Below are 18,290 nucleotides of genomic sequence, written 5' to 3'. Positions count from 1 at the left end.
CCATGCAGCCTTGGAAAGAAAGAACGGAAATGCACAAACTCATGCCAAAACATCCACCAGCCTACTCGGAGTATATGAAAATAAAATCAGTAGTCTGCTAATGCAGGAAAAACGGGTTTGATCCCTGGTCTGGTGAGATTCCATAGCCTGTGAACCACAACCACTGAGTCCGTGTGTTACAAGTGCTGAAGCCCGGAGCCTGGAGCCTGCTCCACGAGAGAAGCCCATACACCGCAGTGAAGAATACCCCCTGCTCGCTGCAACTAAATGTGCAAAGCAATGAAAACCCAACACAGCCACAAAAAAAATGAATAAAAATTTTAAAAGATTTTTAAAAAGAGAGCCTAATAAAAGCTACAATCTATGAATATGAGCTGTATATTCTTATATATTAAGTAGAATGAACAGATGTTAATCAACAGACTACCAAACAATATTTTAGTTCAAGTGTTTAAAATGTCCACCATCAGCACAAGTACATTTATTTTTTGGTGCGTTATTAACATTTGAGTGGTGCATGATTTTTTAGAGGGCATTGTATCGGCATATAGAATACTAAATCCCTGTCTACTTACTCCCCTTCACCTCCAAGAATCTATGTATTAATTCTTCACTCAAATCCTTTGGAACATCATGTACTACAGGTACTAGGCCTCAAGGCAAATAAAAAGATGAGTCAAAACCAAAATAAATTTGAAAAGAGCGAAGTACTCAATTTACATTTTCAGTATTTTCCTAGACCACTGAAACTAGGGAATCTATACAAAACTGATTTTCCTCTTCCTCTATCTATTTTTCCTTAGAAAATGATTTAAAAAAAAAAAAGAATGGCTTAATAAATAAGCTCATGAAAAGATGTTTAGCATCATTGGCCATCAGAGGAGTGTAAATCAAAACTACTTCACACCAACTAGGATGGCCAAGAAAAAAAAAACTAGAGAAACTGAAACTCTCACACTTTGCTAATGGGATTGTAAATGGTGCAATCACTTTGGAAAACAGTCTGGCAGTTCCTGAAAATGTTAAATATAGAATTAACATATGTTTTTCACTTATAGGTATGTACCCCCTCAAAATGAAAACATGTCCACCTAAAAACATGAATGTTCAGAGCAGCATTATTTATAACAGGCAAAAAGTAGAAACAACACAAATGTCCGTCAACAGATGAATGGATAAACAAAATGTGGTATATACTTACAACAGAACATTATTTGGCAATAAAAAGAAAGCTCTGATACATGAGGCAATGTAGATAAATTTTGAAAACACTATGCTAAATGAAAGAAGTCAGAATACAAAACCACATATTGTATGATTCCATTTATATTGAATGTCCAGCATAGGCAAATCTATAGACAGAAAGTAGATTAGTGGTTATTTAGGTTGGGGATAGGCAGATTAGAAGGGGTCAGCTAAGGGGTAGAAGGAGTAGTACTATTTTTAGGGCAATAAAAATGTCCTGAAATTGATTATGGTGATGGTTGCACAACTTGGTGAATATATTCAATATCAATGAATTGTACACTTTATTGGTGAATTGTATGGTATATGAATTACATCTCAATAAACTTGTTTTTTAAAAAAATGACCTCGAGGAAGACTTCCCTGGTGATTCAATGGTTAAGATACTGTGCTTCCACTGCAGAGGGTATGGGTTCAATCCCTGGCTTGGGGAACTAAGATCCCACAAGCTTTACAGCATGGCCAAAAAAAAAAAAAAAAATGACCTTAAAGCTAGAAGAAAATTACAAACAAACACAGTTAACTAAAAAGTGTTAGGTACCCCAAATATGTGACTTCTCCTATCTCTTTTGCACTGTAACTTTCTCCCAAATGAAGGTAAGAAATTTTTATTATCCTTTTACAGTTTACAAGCACTTTTATAAGTAAGGTCCTTTTGAATCCTTACTACATAATCTTAGAGAGAGACAACTTCTCCCTAATTTTATACTTAGGGACATGGTGGCTCCGAGTTTCTGAGGCTTACTCTTGCTCAGTCAGTTGGTCAGGGTAAATATCAGTTCTTCTGCACCTGAATCCTGTGCCCTTCCTTCTACACTGTGTAGCATTTGGGGTACTGCATAGAGACCATCTGGTTGATATGCAGAGGTAGCACTGCTGACTGGTCTCAAAAAGGAGATTGCCCAAGACTTGATTTTCCTGGGAGCTGGACTAGTTATCCTAATGCCTAAAATCAAGCCAAGTATAATCTAACTGATTAGAGGTCTTGTAGTACCATAGAAAGAATCCTTTGCTGTTGATTTCTTTGCTCTTTTGGAATTTATTTCAGTTTGGGCTCATCTTTTTATTTGTTTCAAAGTCTAGACCGTGTAGTATTAAATCTTCCCAATATCTCTGATCACTTATGTATTCTGAACCACATTCTAGATCTATAACAGTGTCTTTGTTAGATCATGAATGAAACCATTTTTACTAGTTTGCTAATTCACATTTCTGTTCTCACTGAAAAGCATGTCCTCAAATGGCAACCTGGACAATTTTAAGCAGATACAAGAGGATGACATTCATTATTACAAAGCTTTTCTATAAATTATGAGTTTGGAATTAACAGATATACACTACTATATACAAAATAAACAAAAAGGACCTACTGTATAGCACAGTGAACTATATTCAATATCTTGCAATAACCTATAATGGAAAAAAAATCTGAAAAAGAATATATATGTGTGTGTAACTGAATCACTTTGCTATATACCTGAAACTAATACAAAATTGTAAATCAACTATACTTCAATTAAAACAACAACAAGGCTTTCCCAAATTATATACAAACATTTTTAGAACCAGAAACAATGTCCTTGATCCATTAGACTCACTTAACATTAAAGCAGAATTGAAACAGTTTGAGGTCTTTTAGAAAATCATTTCAAATCTTTCTGAAGTCTTCCTGTGATCTCCTCCTATATATACCCCAAGCAACAATACTTTTGCTTAAGGTTTATTTTAACTGCTTTCAAAAATGAGTTTGATTCACTATTAAAAAACTAAGCCCAATATAAACAGGACACCCAAAATAAAGCCAATTAAATGAAGTGCTCCAGTCACACCAAAAAGGAAGGCCTCATAGGTTCAGGCTGTCTCCCTTCAAAGAAAGCACATGCATTTTAAAAACCTGGAGTTTCGTTGCCAAGTCCATCAGGCCAGCAACCCAGGAATTTCCAAATGTTTATCCATATTCTGTAAACATGATTTTACTTTTACTCTGTATTCCTATTCAACCTTCTCTGTACCCTACGGAAAATGTCATGAACAGTAGCCAGAAGCTCAGGGGCTGGGAAGAGGGGGGAAGAGGGTATTCTTTAATAAGTACAGAGTTTCTGTTTGGGACAAGGAAAAAGTTCTGGAAAAAGAGAGCAGGGATGGTTGCACAACATGGTGACAGTGCTTAATGTCACTGAATTGTCCTCTTAAAAATGGTTAGGAATTCCCTGGTGGTGGGTGAGGACTCTGTGCTTTCATCGCCTGGGGCCTGGGTTCAATCCCTGGTCAGGGAACTAAGAACCAGGAAGCCACACAGTGTGGTGAAAAAAAAAGAAAAAAAAAGAAATTATTATAATGACAAATTTTATGTTGTATTTTATCACAATAATAATAAAAGTATCTAGAAACAAAAAACACATAGCTAGTATACTAACCACATGTCCAAATCTTGTGTAAGGTGCCTAGCTCCCTGGGGCGGAGGGGCTGGACCCATAAAGCTGTTAAATGTGTTTGTCCTGGTCTGGCAGAATGAAGGTTCAAATATAGGACTGGATGGAAATGTAGGGAAATATACTGTAAATTACTTCTTTAAACCGGACAAAAAAACTTCAGCCCAACATACCCTCTGCTAGTGTTTAAACTGGACAAAAAAACTTCAGCCCAACATACCCTCTGCTAGTGTTTCTCAAGCGATAATACTCAAAGGATTCCCTGAGGACCTTGATTGAGCAGGCCAGGGTAGCTCTGAAATCCCATATTTCAAGATGCCCCAGGTGATGCCGATGTTGCTGGACCCTGGCTCACTCACAGCAGCAAGGCCCCAGAGCGCTTGAAGTAACGCAGCCACCCTTTTAATCCAACCGCTCTAGAACCACGGTCCTCTCACCGAGAAACGCGGAGGGTTGTTCACAACCTTCTTAGAAACCAGGAGGGAAGGTCTCACTGCACACAGAGTACGAAGAAAACGCACCCACCCCCGGGACTAAAAAGCAGCCACAGGCGATAAGGAGAGCTGACAGAGCGGTAGTTTCGCAGAAAGCCCTCAAGCCGACTTCAGAACAGTCTTGAAAACACCCTTCTCAACCTCGAAGAATGCCTGGAATTCAGTGGCCTTTCTCCAACACAAAGATGTCCAACTCAATTTTGACCGAGATCCCTATAGAAGAACCTTGCAATGTAGCCCTTGAAGACTGACAACGCGCAGCACATTGACGAACTCGGCCCCTCCCTTACAAATGCATCAGAAAGTGGGGAAAACAATTCTCTAAAATCCTGCGGAGGTGGGAGCTCGGGGCTCCCGGGCTGCGCGGGCTAACGAGCATCTCCCGGGCTCTCAGGTGTGCGGCGGTGATTGCGCAGGCAGCCCGCACCTGCTCTCAACTAGCCCTCGCCTCCCTCGGCCTGCATAAAGCCTCCTCCGGACGCTGCGAGTGTTGACCGCTCCAACACAAACTGAGAGGCCCTTTTAATCTGGTTAAAGAGAAGCTCAACAGAAAGTGAAACATTTCCCGTCCCTTGAGGAGAGAACTCCAGGCCAGGTAGGAGAAAGAAAGTGGGTCGCAGGCACCTGTAGCCGCCCCTTCTAGACGACTGCGCAGGAGAACCCTGTGACTGTCATCCCTTGGAGGAATCGGGGAGGCAAAAGTCGGTTAAGCATCCCCAGAAAAGGGAGAAAAAAGTTACTGTCCAAGAAAGTATACTCCGAATCAACAGGGACGTGGGCTGACATCAGCTCGCGTTTTCTCCCGCTACCCACCCCACACCTCCTCCCTCACGATGAATCCAGAGAGCACCCCCCAGAACCCCGCAAAGCCCTCCCCAGCCGAAGTCGAGACCCGAGCAAGGTGTCCCGGCGCTGCCGGAGCGCGGCTGCGGCGCTGGGGGCGGCTCTCCTCCAGCCTCGCGGAGGGCCGTGCCGGGACGCCCGCGGGCGCTCGGTGGTCGGAAGGGAGAGGGAGGAGGGTACTCGCCTGGAAGCCGGTGGCGGCCGAAGCTGGCGCGGTCGGGGTCAGAGTGAAGGCGGATCTGGCCGGCGCTTGGGCGCCTTCGACACTACGCCGGCGGCTGGGCCGATGTCCCCTGCGCTCCCCGCGCTTCGCCGGCGGCGCCTGGCGGAGCCGGAGTACTGGAGGCGGCCCGGGGAATGGGCGGGTGCGAGTGGCCTCGGCCGCCGCTCCCGTGTATTATTGTGACTCAAGCTATTTCCTGTTTGGAGGTTTGGGAGAAAGGAAAAAAAAAAAAAAAAAAAATCCAGGGTGGGGGCAGGGGGGTTGGGCGACCGGAGAGAGCGGCGGCCCGGAGGGGACTCGGGTGGCCAGAGGCTGTCGCCTGTCTCCTTCGAGCCCCCAAGGGTGCCAAGCGTGCGAGCCGGGGCAGAGAAACGCAGTTTCTTGCAGCTTTACTTTGGGGTATCTGGAAGGACCGAGCCGGGGGCGAGGTTCACACACGCCACCCAGCGGTGGGGTAGGGGCTACGGCCGCAGGGACTGCCTGCCTGGTCACTCCAGCCCGCGCGCTCACTGGTCTGGCTTTTTTCTTCTCTGCAAAACTACCGCTGAGCTTTCTTCCCGCCCAAGGGCGAGTGGAATTCGCTGTGCTGCTTTCTTTATTCTTGACCTGATTCGGCTTTTTGATCCTCTCCCTGGGTGTGGGCAAGGAACTGGTCAGCGTTTCTACTTTTTCAAAAACCACCGGACGATGGTTGGGGGCCATTGTGGGTGTTCAATTGGCGACTTTTGCTGGAGGCGGCGGGTTGGGGGGTGTGGGTGGATCTTTGTTTTTGTTGGGAGGGGGATGGGAAAACAGGTTAATTATTTTGATGGAAAGTTAACTTTTATGATCAGCTTCCGTTCCCCTCCTCCACCAACCTCACTCTTAGCCGGGATCACTGGGTCTGAGGCCCCAATCCGGAAATACCGGTTCCTCCCGCTGGGACAATAGGTGAGGGCGTGAGCGTTAACCGAGATCTAGCTTGGTCTCCGCTGGAATCCCTGCTCAGATGGGAAGGCAGAATCCTCCTAGTGCCCAAGCCTGCAACTGGCGAGCAGGTGCGTCTTCATTTAGTCTTGTTAAAGGTCCTGGGATGGTTTTGGGGACTTGTTTAATGGGTGAAGAGTTTCAATTTGGAACTCTGAAAAATGCTGGTTGCACAACTTAATGGTTTAAACGGTCAATTTTTTATGTGTATTTTACCACACACGCAAAAAATATTCATGGGAAGATCATACCTTCATTCAGTTAAGACAGATTTGCTTACGATTGGCAAGCTCCCCTTCCCTCCTCCCTTACACAAACCTTTGCCAGAAGTAATGGAATAAGTAAAACTCAAGTTCATTTCGTTTAGACTGTGTGTGTGTGTGTGCGCGCGTGCTCAGTCCTGTCTGACTTTAAGACCTCGTTTTCTCTAGCTGGCCAGGCTCCTCTGTCCATGAGGATTCTCCAGACAAGAATAAAGGAGTGGGTTGCCATGCCCTCCTCCAGAGGATCTTCCCAATCCCGGGATGGAACCCAGGTCTCCCGCTTTGCTGGCGGATTCTTTACCCTTTAGACTTTGGGGAGTACCTATCAACAAGTTATTTCAAGTGACTAGATTGCATCTACAGGACAGGACAGTTTTTAAAAGATGAACAGTAGTTTGTCAGGAACACAGTGCTGGCAAGATGAGTAAAGGTGAATATGGTGTCTTGCTGTTAATCTAAGAAAGCAGGAACACATACATTTGTGTATTTTCTAAGTGGAAAGATAAATTATTAAATTTGGGAGAGATGGAGCAAGTTGGAAAGTACAAGGATAGAAGCTAAACTTCTCTGACTATATCTTGTTTTGTAGATTTGACTGGGATGCCGTAAATTTTTATGATTATGAAAAATTAAATGTTTAAAAAGCAAAATGCAACAAATGAATACAGTTATCAAGTTGGTGGCTTAACCATATAAAGGGAAATTATGTCAGGTAACTTTAAAACACAATTGTTTGGTTCTAGATGCCTTAGGAATATACCTTAAGGATGAAGAGAATGCTAAAAAACAAAACATAAACTGCTTTTTAGTAATCATAATGTTAGCAATAATTTATGTTAATGTTCTTACAAATCTTATTTTAATATAAAAGATAAATATAAAATCAAAGCTAAGCAATATTAAATTTGACCTGAAATTGTCATTTAGATTTATACTTTTCTTAAGTTTTTCTCAAGGTCTGTTGTTCAAAATGTTCACTGAACAGTGAGTGACCAATCTGGCAGGATTAAGCACTCTTAGATTCCACATTGTGGTCTCTAAATACCATTTTTCTTTGAAAGAAACTAGACCTATTTGGAGAAGTGAGTTATTTATATTAAAGGCAAGAAGTACCCAAAATAAGACTGGGAGTATCTTGTCAATTCAGAAAGCAAGGAAGCTATCAAAAACTAATAGATTCACATGAAATCAAATAAGAAGCCAACTTATAGAAGTACCCACTGGCCAAAGTGGGATAAATTTGAACATTAATAACAAAAATGACAGCAATGAATTGAGATATATCATATATATATGTGATATACATATCATATGATACAGGATACATATCATATGATATATATATATCATATATATATGTATATGAGTCATTCGAATACTTAAAAAAAAACCCAAAAGCCCTAATTGGTTACCTTGCAGATTCAGTGGAACTAATTCATTATTTTGAGAGCTGGTAAATTGTAAGACAGAATTACATATTTTATCTGCCTCTTTTGGACTGTATCTAACACTTCATATGTACCATTTTAGATCTTATATCCCTCACTGTCTCTTATTCTAGCCACTGCTGTAGCAACAAATTCTAGGTGGGCTCTTTTCAGCTTCATGCAGGAACAACCCAAATGACCTCATCTCCTACTTCCCACTCCAGTGCTTCCCTGTTAATACCAGTGTGAGAATCCATGGAAACTATCTTGTTGCCTATGCATACAGCACCCTGAGTGGTGGGTGAGTTAGCATTTCATGATCTAACTGTGGACCAGTCGGGGGTAGAAGCTGATAACTAAATATTCCCTCCTTTTCTCCCAGGATAAACTATTCTGAGGCTCAGTCCATATCACTTCTCAGAAATCAAATCACAATGAATCACTTAATCAGATGTTTGAAGCCACAAGACTACTGGATGAGACTCCCTTGAACCGGCTCTCTCAGGTTCCCCCACCACTAGCTTTCCCTAAAACCTTGCTTCCAGTGGGGCTCCCCAGGTGGTTCATATGGTAAAGAATCTGCCTGCAATGCAGGAGACCTAGGTTCTTGAGACCTGGGTTCGATCCCCGGATTGGAAAGTTTGCCTGGAGAATTCTCACCTGGAAAATTCCATGGGCTGAGGAGCTTAGTGGGTTACAGTTCCTGGGGTCACAAAAAGTCAAACACACTGAACGACTAATACACAAACAGCCCATGTCTCAAGAACTCTGCTTCCTGGGAAACCCAAGCTATGAGCTGTACAAACTGTATCTCAGTTCAGTTCAGTTGCTCAGTCGTGTCCGACTCTTTGCGACCCCATGAATCGCAGCACGCCAGGCCTCCCTGTCCATCACCAACTCCCAGAGTTCACTCAGACTCAACGTCCATTGAGTCAGTGATGCCATCCAGCCATCTCATCCTCTGTCTTCCCCTTCTCTTGCCCCAAATCCCTCCCACCATCAGAGTCTTTTCCAATGAGTCAACTACATGAGGTAGCCAAAGTACTGGAGTTTCAGCTTTAGCATAATTCCTTCCAGAGAAATCCCAGGGCTGATCTCCTTCAGAATGGACTGGTTGGATCTCCTTGCAGTCCAAGGGACTCTCAAGAGTCTTCTCCAACACCACAGTTCAAAAGCATCAATTCTTCGGTGCTCAGCTTTCTTCACAGTCCAACTCTTACATCCATACATGACCACTGGAAAAACCATAGCCTTGACTAGACGAAACTTTGTTGGCAAAGTAATGTCTCTGCTTTTGAATATGCTATCCAGGTTGGTCATCACTTTTCTTCCAAGGAGTAAGGGTCTTTTAATTTCATGGCTGCAGCCACCATCTGCAGTGATTTTGGAGCCCAAAAAAAGTCTGACACTGTTTCCACTGTTTCCCCATCTATTTCCCATGAAGTGATGGGACCAGATGCCATGATCTTCGTTTTCTGAATGTTGAGTTTTAAGCCAACTTTTTCACTCTCCACTTTCACCCTCATCAAGAGGCTTTTTAGTTCCTCTTCACTTTCTGCCATAAGGGTGGTGTCAGCTGCATATCTGAGGTTATTGATATTTCTCCCAGCAATCTTGATTCCAGCTTGTGCTTTTTCCAGCCCAGCATTTCTCATGATGTACTCTGCATGTAAGTTAAATAAGCAGGGTGACAATATCTCAGGATAACCAAATAATTGATGAGGAAATTATTCTAGCAAATGAAATGACAAAATTTCAATATCAGCATTTCCCAAAACTCTAATAAAAATGTATCAAGGCAATGGTCATCAACAGCTACTAATATCATAGAAAAGATCACTAGACATTGTATGCAATTGCTAGAAATACACAACACTGCAAATGACACATTTTTGCCAAAAAAGAACAAACCTGAATCTGATCAAGCTTCTAAACTGAACTACCGGTTTAGGGGAAATATTGAAATAGAGGAATGTGTTAACACTACGAGGAACATGTGAACAAAATCCCGTATGTGAGAAACTCTAAACGACAAATGACCCAGTTTCCTCAAAAAGTAGCAGGCACTAAAAATGATGGGGGAAGAAACATAGATTAAAAGACTTAAGTGGTATCAGTGAAATACAACATGTATTTCTTGTTTGGTTTCTGATTCAAAATGAGATATTTGGGGAAACTTGATAGCCCCTAAGGTAGAAAAATTTTAGGAAATGTTTTTAAATATTTTAATCACATGCTCTAATTTAATATATGGGGTTGGTGTTGCTACTACCTGTGGTTTGGGTGGCATATTTATTATATATATATATTTAATTTCAGAGAACATTTCAGGTAGGAAGAAAGGGACTCTGACTGGCACAGTTGGTTGTTGACGTTTTCTTGTTTTTCCCATCCGTTCTTTTCATTTTGGGCACGGGCTCTATGTGTGCCTTTGTGCTTTCCTGTAAACAGCAAACAGCATTTTCAATAACAGAATTATTTCCATTCGGAACACTAAAGGTTGCAAAATCTGCTCTTAGAAATAAAGAGACACTTCCATGGGCCATAGGGACAGTACTCTGAAAAATGGGACAAGAACTCTGGGTTCTGACTCAGCTCAGCAGAGGTTCTCTTCCTGCCACTGCCACTAAGTCAGTCCCATAGAAAGCATCTTGCCTTCCCGGGGAACAAAGCCCTATTCTGTGCATCTTGTGACAGGGAGCGTTTGTATTCTGAGGTTCTGAAATCAATACTGTGCTTCACCTGCAAGCTGGATAAACAGAATAGGGGAAGAGTCAAATCTCAGTCTAAAATGGGGCACTTGCCTTGGTGAAACAGGTGTACCTGTTTCAGGTGTACAGGCAATAGGTGTACCATTCAGCCCCCGAAAGAGCCTTATTTCTAGTTTTGACTTTGCTACTTGCTGCCTATGTGATTCTGAGTTTTGTAGTTTCATTGAGAAAAATTGTCATAGATCCCTGTATAAGTTTAAGGCATACAGCATGATAGTTTCATTTACACATATTGGGAAATGATTACTACAACAGGTTCAGCTAATAGGCATCATCTCATAACAAAAGGAAAAGGGGAGAAAATGTTCTCCTTGTGATGAGAACTCTTAGGATTTACCCTTTTAACAACTTTTCTGTATATCGTACGGCAGTGGTAGCTGTGGTTAGCATGTTGTACATTACATCCCTAGTATTTATCCTGTAATGTTTATTTTATAATATCTTATAATAATATAATTGGAAGTTTACCTTTTGATCTTCTTCCTCCAATTTCTCCCTCTTCCCTCCTCCCCCACAACACAAGTTTATATTTAACTTCTCTGACTCTCAACTTCTGTCTTTTACTCTTTGACCTGGCAACTCCATTTTTAGATATCTAGGTATCTACCCATCCCCCACATATACTTGCACACATATTGAAAGAAATACATTTAAGAATGCTTATTCCTGTGTACTAGACTGGCAAAAAATTAAAATTAAATGCCACTAAAGGAATGGCTCGATGAACAGTACATTTGGATGATGTGCTAAATGTAGTTTGATGCCTTTCAAGGTAGTTTCTTGTATGAACTATTCAGAGATTTGCATGTCCAAAATGAGTATTCAATTAATTAAAGTTATAAATTTAAAACCCTAGTTCTTCTTTAGGCTTTGACTTTACGCATTTTATTATTCTGTTTTGTAAGTCTGGTTTTTGTTTTCACTTAAACATTTTTATGTTATATTTGATACATACAAAATCATTTAAGTAACATCTGTATAAATTTGGGAGCATATAATAAAATGAATACATGAATCCACCACATCATTAATCAGTAGAACATTACAAATGCTTTTGATGATGCCACAGGCTTCCAAATCCTAACCCCATCCCCCAACCATTTCAAGGTAATCACTATCCTATATTATGCACTCGTTTAAAAAGTTGCTGTTTTTTTTTTTTTTTTACCAGACATGTGGATCTTCCTAAACAATATATTGTTTGGATTTGCTAGTTTTTGAGCTTTATAAGAATAGAGTCACACTCTATGTAGTCTTCTGCAACCAGCTCTTTTTCACTACAAATTATATTTCTACGATTTATTCAGGTTGCTGAGTATAGCTATATTTCATCCAGTTTTATTCCTGTGTAATATTCCATTTCTTTATTTAATTTTAAGTTTTCCTTTGTATAAAAAGATACCCATGGTGGGGAGTGGGAGGAATTGGGAGATTGAGATTGACATATCTATGCTATTGATACTATGTATGAGATCGATAAATAATGATAACCTATTGTATAGCACAGAGAATTTTACTTGATGCTCTGTTGTGATATAAATGAGAAGGAAATGCAAAAAAGGAGGAGATGTATGTATATCTGTTTCATTTTGCTGTACAGTAAAAACTAACACAACATTATAAAGCACCTATACGCCAATAAAAATTTTAAAAAAAGATGCCTACCCTCTAGGCAGATGATTACTTTCTTAGTGAACTTTAAGGGAAAGATTTCAAGACCATCACAAGATCAGAATTTGTAGACAGGAAGAGTGATTCTTCTTTTTACATATCAAGAAAATGCATATATCATCCCATGTCTTTGGGGGTTTTGCCTAGTATATCAGAAGACACATAGCTCCCAGAAAAATGTGTCTGGATGGAACTCACTGAACGTTGTTTATACTTATGCTGCTGCTGCTAAGTCGCTTCAGTCGTGTCCGACTGTGTGACCCCAGAGACAGCAGCCCACCAGGCTCCCCCGTCCCTGGGATTCTCCAGGCAAGAATACTGGAGTGGGTTGCCATTTCCTTCTCCAGTGCGTGAAAGTGAAGTCGCTCAGTCGTGTCCGACTCTTAGCGACCTCAGGGACTGCAGCCTACCAGGCTCTTCCGTCCATGGGATTTTCCAGGCAAGAGTACTGGAGTGGGTTGCCATTGCCATCTCCGAGATACTTACGCTAATCACTCCCTAATTCCAAGAAGGGGTAGCCTTCTAGCCCACATTCCTAGATTACTAATTCTTCCTTCTACTCATGGAAATCTACACCTCACATGTACTTTTGAGAAAATTTTATATTTCTTTGGCTCTTATAATTTGTAAATGTCTTTTCTTCATAATTCTTAAGACCTTGGGACTTCATGAATCCTGCTTCTTTTCATATACCTCTCAACTTAGAGCCACATAACTCCAGCAGATATTAAAACAACAGCCAGTGAAAGTGGTAAGAGTTGTTGAATCTAGTGGAATGTTATGTGTGTGTTTCCTGTGGTTTCCACTATTTTGTATGTTTGAAATGTTTCCTGTGTAAAAATTAAGGGAGGGGGATTGAATTGAATTCTGATGTCTTTCTTGACTGTCTGATTTGAGGGTCACAGCTTTTTTTAGCTATTTCTGCTGACTGCCTCTGAGGATGTTTTCCATCAGTTAAGTTAAAAGCAGTAAGCTAATCTGTATGAACCAACATAGAAAGTTCTTCAAGATATGTTGCTAAAAAAAGGCAAGTCGAAGAACAATACATATGGTATGAAACTGTTTATGCAATACATACATGCATATCTATCTGCAAATGAGTAGAAAAAGCGCTGGAAGAATACTCGCATCTTGGCCACAGTGGTTAACTGGAAAAGTGAGTGGGAGATGCTGTGATTTAGGGGGAGAGGAGAATGGTGGTGAAGCTAGATCTGTGCTTTTGGGGTACTGTTTTGAATTTAATTAAAAGCAAAAGTAAAGTGAATGCATGGGGTGGGCTAGAAGGTCTGCCAGGTGTCTCCCAGCTGACACTTGCAGTGGTCCTAGGGGCATGGAGCACAGCTGTCTTAAAGAGGACTTGGGAGGTCATGGTAATGGGGTGCCCTCTGAACATTGAATGGGACCAGTTGCAGCTCCTAGAACAGGCCACGATTGCATGGCTCAAGGGACTGCTAAGTGCTCTTTCGACACTCTTGACTGTCCTCATCCCAGCTACACCTGAAAGCAGGATTGCTCCAGAGCCAAGTACCTCCTCCATGGGGTCACAGTAGGCCAGCAGCCCCGCCTTCTTCCTGGGCAAAGGCAGATATGGGGCAGGTAAACACCCGCTGTGTAGCTACCAGTCACAGTATTGAGAAGAAAGGCAAGAGCCATGCTCAGCAACCACTGGGCTGAAGAGTACTTTGATCTCCTTTAACACCCTTCATAGTCCACTCTACTTTAAAATGATACCTTAAGTCATTTAATTTATAATTCTGTTTAGAGCCAGGGGTTACCTCTAGATACACTGTTCCTATGGCCAGAGCTGAGGAAGTTTTTCTAAGAAAATATTAGTTCAAGTACCTGACACAGTGCCTACTTTAGAACATTTAACAATGTTAATTATTTGGACCTTGACAAATAGCTCATAAAGGTACAGTACTATGTCTTGATTACTTGTTTGTTCCAGAGATCACTGTAGTTTTAGTTAAGCCTCTGGTCTATATTGATTTTAAATATGCATGAAGAACATACTTCCCTTGGGAATGAAATTTCCAGGGAGATAGAAATATATACAGATATGGATAAATTCACTGAACAACTTAGTAGGAGAACAAGGATGTATTATAGTGTCTCGTGTAAAAATCATCTTTCTCATTATGATGCTCGAAAAAGCTACACAATAAATAATAGTTTTGTGATAATTACAACTGATATTTACATGTATAGCTCAATCATAGAAGCTACAGGCTGAGATACAGTTGAATTGCACCTGTGCTTATTATGCATCAGATAATAAAAAAGACATGACCAAAATTATTTTAATGAGTATTTATTTGGCATAGAATGCCTGTGACACTAAACCAACGTGATATAAGCATGTTAATTGATTGAGGGATTCTTCTGCTTAAGTCAATAGCCACCACAAAACCCAGGGCAGGTGAGGGTGTGGTGACACCGTTGCCTTGCTACTGCCTTTGTAAACTGCTCTAACTCTTTTAAAAAGTATTTTCAGAAAATACATATAAAGACTTGTTTAAAAAAGTCATTGACCCTGTGATTTTACCCTGGGCACAGATTCTGCTATCTTAAGCCAGTAGTACAAATATAGAGAAAACTACAGGCATAACACTTTTCATCAACATATTTTTCATAAGAGCAAGAAAATGAAAAAAACATAAATAGCTAATAATTATGAGAAAGGTAAATTGAGGCATATGCACTAAAAGGAACACTATGTGGGCATATGTATATTAAATAGAAATAGTTTTTCAGCTAACAAATATTTATTGAGTCAGCTTTACTATTACCACACTAAGCACAAGTGATATAATGATGAACAAAAACATGGAGAAAGTTTTGTCCTCATGGAGCTTGTGGGTAACACAATATAATTTTCACTGTAAATGACAGACTATAAAATTCCCATGCTATGATTACCCCAATGCAAAAATGAAAAACCAAAAAGCAAACTTTGTGGGATTTTGATAGCACATATGATTTCCTCTCTCTGCATCATTTTAGAGAATATATATATTTTTTGTTTCAAATAATATGAGATATAAAGAAAGATCAAGAAATATTGTTAGCTGAAAAAAACAGAATAATAAATAATACAGACAGAATAGCTGCAGCTCTGTGTGCAGATGGACAGGGATTGAAAACAATTGTTCAAAAAGGAAAAGTATCAGGAAGAGCAATAGGATCTGAGCTAACTCATTTTTCTTTTTAACAAGTGCAGGTTAATGCTGCTGCTTCAAGTCTTGTAACAATGTGTGCTTTAAAAAGAGACTTGGAGGAGCATTTCCCCTGTCAGTCCAAGAGCTCTAGAGAAAGGCGCGTGGTACAGGAAAAAGAGCATTGGCCATTTGACTCCCACAGACCTGGGCGTACCTCCCAGGTCACTTTCCAATGGAGTGACCAAGGTAAGCTCACTTCATCTCCTTGAACCTATTTTCTCTTTTAAAAACAAGTCTAGCGACCTCCCTGGTGATCCGTGGCTAAGACTCCACGCACCCAATGCAGAGGGCTCGGATTCAATCCCTGGTCAGGGAAGTAGATCCCCCATGCTACAACAAGAGTTTGCATGCTGCAGCTAAAGATCCCATGTGCTGCAACTAAGACCCGGCACAGTCAAATACATTTTTTTAAGCTAAAATAAGGCTAATATTCGGCGGCTATGTAGTGGAATTCCAGTTGAGCTATTTCAAATCCTAAAAGATGATGCTGTGGAAGTGCTGCACTCTATATGCCAACACATTTGGAAAACTCAGCAGTGGCCACAGGACTGGAAAAGGTCAGTTTTCATTCCAATCCCAAAGAAAGACAATGCCAAAGAATGCTCAAACTACCACACAATTGCGCTCATCTCACATGCTAGTAGAGTAATGCTCAAAATTCTCCAAGCCAGGCTTCAACAATACGTGTTGAACCTGGATCTGTGAACTTCCAGATGTTCAAGCTGGTTTTAGAAAAGGCAGAGGAACCAGAGATCAAATTGCCAACATCCGCTGGATCATGGAAAAAGCAAGAGAGTTCCAGAAAAACATCTATTTCTGCTTTATTGACTATGTCAAAGCCTTTGACTGTGTGGATCACAATAAACTGTGGAAAATTCTGAAAGAGATGGGAATAACAGACCACCTGACCTGCCTCCTGAGAAATCTATATGGAGGTTAGGAAGCAACAGTTAGAACTGGACATGGAACAACATACTGGTTCCAAATCAGGAAAGGAGTACGTCAAGGCTGTATATTGTCACCCTGCTTATTTAACTTACATGCAGAGTACATCATGAGAAATACTGGGCTGGAAGAAGCACAAGCTGGAATCAAGATTGCTGGGAGAAATATCAATAACCTCAGATATGCAGATGACACCACCCTTATGGCAGAAAGTGAAGAGGAACTAAAAAGCCTCTTGATGAAAGTGAAAGAGGAGAGTGAAAAAGTTGGCTTAAAGCTCAACATTCAGAAAACGAAGATCATGGCATCCAGTCACATCACTTCATGGTAAATAGGAAAACCATAGAAACAGTGTCAGACTTTTTTTGGGGGGGCTCCAAAATCACTGTAGATGATGACAGCAGCCATGAAATTAAAAGACACTTACTCCTTGGAAGGAAAGTTATGACCAACCTAGATAGCATATTAAAAAGCAGAGACATTATTTTGCCAACAAAGGTCTGTCTAGTCAAGGCTATGGTTTTTCCAGTAGTCATGTATGGGTGAGAGAGTTGGAATATAGAGAGCTGAGCACCAAAGAATTGATGCTTTTGAACTGTGACGTTGGAGAAGACTCTTGAGAGTCCCTTGGACTGCAAGGAGATCCAACCAGTCCATCCTAAAGGAAATCAGTCCTGGATGTTCATTGGAAGGACTGATATTGAAGCTGAAGCTCCAATACTTTGGCCACTTGATGTGAAGAACTGACTTATTGGAAAAGACCCTGATGCTGGGAAAGATTGAAGGCAGGAGGAGAAGGGGACGACAGAGGATGAGATAGTTGGATGGCATCACTGACCCGATGGACATGAATTTGAGCAAACTTGGGGAGTTGGTGATAGACAGGGAGGCCTGGTGTGCTGCAGTCCATGGGGTCGCAAAGAGTTGGACATGGCTGAGCAACTGAACTGAACTGAAGGCTAATATTACCTGCTTCATATTGTTGTCAGTGTTAGAATTTATATATCTACATGAAAGTGAAAGTCACTCGGTCATGTCTGACTCTTTGCAACCCCATGGACCATACAGTCCATGGAATTTTCCAGGCCAGAATACTGGAGTGGGAAGCCATTCCCTTCTCCAGAAATCTTCTCAGCCCAGGGGTTGAACCTGGGTCTCCTGCATTGCAGGTGGATTCTTTACCAGATGAGCTACCAGGGAAGCCCATATATCTACATAGACAGAGGGAAAACCAGAATATTTTATCAGGATTACAATTGGCTATAGATGATAGAATCTCAACTACAATAGCCAAACAAGATAGACCTTTATTTTATTTCACATCACAAAATATCTGGAGGCAGATTGTTCAGTATTTTTTTTGCTTTGTATAGCATTCTAAGATTAAAGGAGGGGACAAGAGAAACCACCACCACCGATACAGGGGACAAGGTTTTCCATTCTTTCTGCTCTGCCATCTCCCTGTGGTTTTGATCCTCATGGGTCCCAGATGGCTCCCCCACTGTCAGGCATCTCATGTATAGTGTGAGCAAGAGCCCGCTCAAGCTGAGTCTGCCCATGAGCTTCCCTGTAACCATCTCTGCTTACATTAGCCAAACTTGGGTCCTAAGGCTATTCTTGGGCTGCCCAGGTGACTCACCGGTAAAGATCCCCCGGAGAAGGAAATGGCAGCCCACTCCAGTGTTCTTGCCTGGAAAATCCTGTGGACAAAAGTGCCTGGCAGGCTCCGGTCAAGGGGTCGCAAAGAGACAGACACGACTGAGTGACTAAATAGCAACAAGGCCATTCTTAG

The 18,290-nt window shown here is 41.3% G+C and overlaps 1 protein-coding gene across 1 annotated transcript in view; it reads right to left on the bottom strand.

Annotated features, from left to right (window-relative positions):
* TJP2 (tight junction protein 2) overlaps window positions 1–5,616 on the bottom strand; it is a 128,302-nt gene extending 122,686 nt beyond the window's left edge. The window contains exon 1 of the mRNA XM_027549424.1: window positions 5,199–5,616. The gene's annotated coding sequence lies outside the window, so the exon portion shown is untranslated. The remainder of the gene's footprint in view (window positions 1–5,198) is intronic.
* Window positions 5,617–18,290: the final 12,674 nt, after the last annotated feature.

This window comes from Bos indicus x Bos taurus, chromosome 8, assembly GCF_003369695.1.
Source record: "Bos indicus x Bos taurus breed Angus x Brahman F1 hybrid chromosome 8, Bos_hybrid_MaternalHap_v2.0, whole genome shotgun sequence".
Taxonomy (NCBI): domain Eukaryota; kingdom Metazoa; phylum Chordata; class Mammalia; order Artiodactyla; family Bovidae; genus Bos; species Bos indicus x Bos taurus.
Note: the sequence above shows the minus strand (reverse complement) of the source record. Positions and strands in the feature narration are given on the sequence as shown.